General features: G+C 41.8%; 1 protein-coding gene across 2 annotated transcripts in view; it reads left to right on the top strand.

The window, feature by feature from the left end:
* Window positions 1-2,373, top strand: part of LOC106882174 (phosphatidylinositol 4-kinase type 2-beta) — a 110,797-nt gene that overhangs the window by 23,704 nt on the left and 84,720 nt on the right. The gene's annotated exons all lie outside the window — the stretch shown is intronic.

Raw genomic sequence — 2,373 nt, 5'->3', positions numbered from 1 at the left:
GGCGTTGTGTTTATTGAGTGAAAACACCTAAAGCTCCACGAGGCTCCGGCAGGGGATGGTGGCGAACCCTGCTGTACTCTTTCGCCACAACTTTCTCTCACTCTTACTTCCTGTTTCTGTTGTGCCTGTATTTCAAAGGGTCAGCCTTGTCACACTGTGTCACGCTGAATATCCCCGAGAACTACATTAAGGGTACACGTGTCTGTAGAGTGCTCAGCCACTTGCACGTTAATTTCACGAGCAGGCTGTTCCATTGATCGGATCAACTGGAACCCTCGACGTCATAAGCGACGGAGTGCCAACATGTAGGTTATGGTATTCATTTAAATAAATCCAAGTACCAGTTATATACTGAGGTTGATCCAATTAGCAATAGCCACCTTCTCCCTTCATATGTGTGTTTTAGTGTCAGTATGAGGAATGTGTCTAGATTTTGAACTCCTCATGAACTGTTTGGTTTGTCTTCTGCCCCATGGATTTATTGTCATGCGTATGGATTTGAAATCATGACCCCCCTTACCCTAACAGAATATCACCTTAATTACTCTGCCACTTTTGCTCTTTTTTACTTGTTTCAGTTATTTGACTGCGGCCATGCTGGAGCACTGCTTTTAGTCGAGATTATCGACCCCAGGACTTATTCTTTGTAAGCCTAGTACTTATTCTATCGGTCTCTTTTTGCCGAACCGCTAAGTTACGGGGGCGTAAACACACCGGCATCGGTTGTCAAGCGATGGTGGAGGGACAAACACAGACACACACATACATATATTTTCCGTCTTCCAAATCCACTGACAAGGCTTTGGTTGGCCCGAGGCTATAGTAGAAGACACTTGCCCAAGGTGCCACACAGTGGGAATGAACCCGGAACCATGTGATTGATAAGCAAGCTACTTAACACACAGCCACTCCTGCGCCTATATTGCATATACTGCAAAAAAAAAAAAGCCTGCAGACTGCAATAGTCAATAAAATAGAAATAATTTTTTAAAAATTTATTCTTTCTGTGTGGCCCACAACCAAATGATCCATGGCTTGGTACTGGTTTGTGGTCAGGTAGTCAGGCACCCTTACTATAAAGAGTCAAGAATATTGCTTTCCCGCCTAAGAGGGTAAAAACAAAACAAGTCTTTGTAGTATACCAATAGATATACTGTAACTGGAACTAACCTCTGGCCCATATGTGGTGCCTTTCATAGAGTTCACTATGTTGTTATTATCTGGGCCAGGACTAGGTCTCTGGTTTGAGAATTTGGGAATAATTTCCTCTTACCAGTCTCCCGGTTTCTGGAAACATTCCTTGCTATTGCCCTTGGTGTTTTCTTCTAATGACTTAAGAGAACGAACTGTTATTAAAACCACCAAATAAAATTTGCTGCCTTTCCTCCTCCTCCTCCATTTCCCCGTCCACCCTGAAGAACGTTTTAAATACAATGTTTGTCACTTGGTCCTACGTTGGCCAGCTGTCGTTTGTGTGTGTGTGAGCGCGTGCGCACTTGCTTTTGTTTTTCTTTTAATGGCTTCCTGTGTAATTGTGTATGAGTGAAGTGTAGGCTTGCCGTTGAGTAAACGTTCCTTAGTGCCAGTGCCCACTTTTGTGTGTGTGTGTGTGTGTGTGTGTGTGAGTGTGCCTGCATGTGTGTCTTGTCTTTGTGTGTATTTGTATGTGAATCTGGCATTCGTGTGTATGTCCTGCCATTGTGTGTGTATGTTGGGGGTGGCAGTATTTTACGTGTTGTCGATCATAAGAACGCTTAGCTAAATATATTAGTGATCGACAACCAACCTTAAACAATAGTTCAAGGAAACGCACAGATGTTGTGGGGGAGGAGCAGAGAGAGAGAGAGAAATGTAGATTGAAACGGGACGATAAAAAGAAAATTGATTCTTTAGACTGTTGGACCAACTCTTGCGTGTATGTGAGAGAGAGAGAGAGAGAGAGAGAGAGAGAGAGAGAGAGTGGGGAAGGGATAAAAGTATATAGATTAAAACAGTGGAGATAAGAAACATGCTTCTTCAGAATGTTGGACCTTCTAGACTCTGTGTGTGCGCGCGCGGACGCGCGTATGTGTTTGTGTGTATGTTTTGTAGTCTGCATGAATAGCCTGTGATTGCGAGTGTCTACTTTGTAAAAAATAGTTTCTAACACAATAAAATAGATACTTCATTATGTACATTTGACGGATATTTGTCCTCATCTTGTTTGTTAATACATTTCGGTTGATATACCTTCCAGCCTTCATCAGATGTCTTGGGGAAATTTCGAACCTGGGTTCTCATTCCTAAGGTATTTTTCGATGTTGTTGTTGTTGTTGTTATTATTATTATTATTATTATTATTATTATTATTATTATTATTATTATTCAAGTCAC

Source organism: Octopus bimaculoides, chromosome 18 (assembly GCF_001194135.2).
Source record: "Octopus bimaculoides isolate UCB-OBI-ISO-001 chromosome 18, ASM119413v2, whole genome shotgun sequence".
NCBI lineage: Eukaryota > Metazoa > Mollusca > Cephalopoda > Octopoda > Octopodidae > Octopus > Octopus bimaculoides.
The sequence above is the reverse complement of the archived record's forward strand: the minus strand, read 5'-3'. Positions and strand labels throughout refer to the sequence as shown.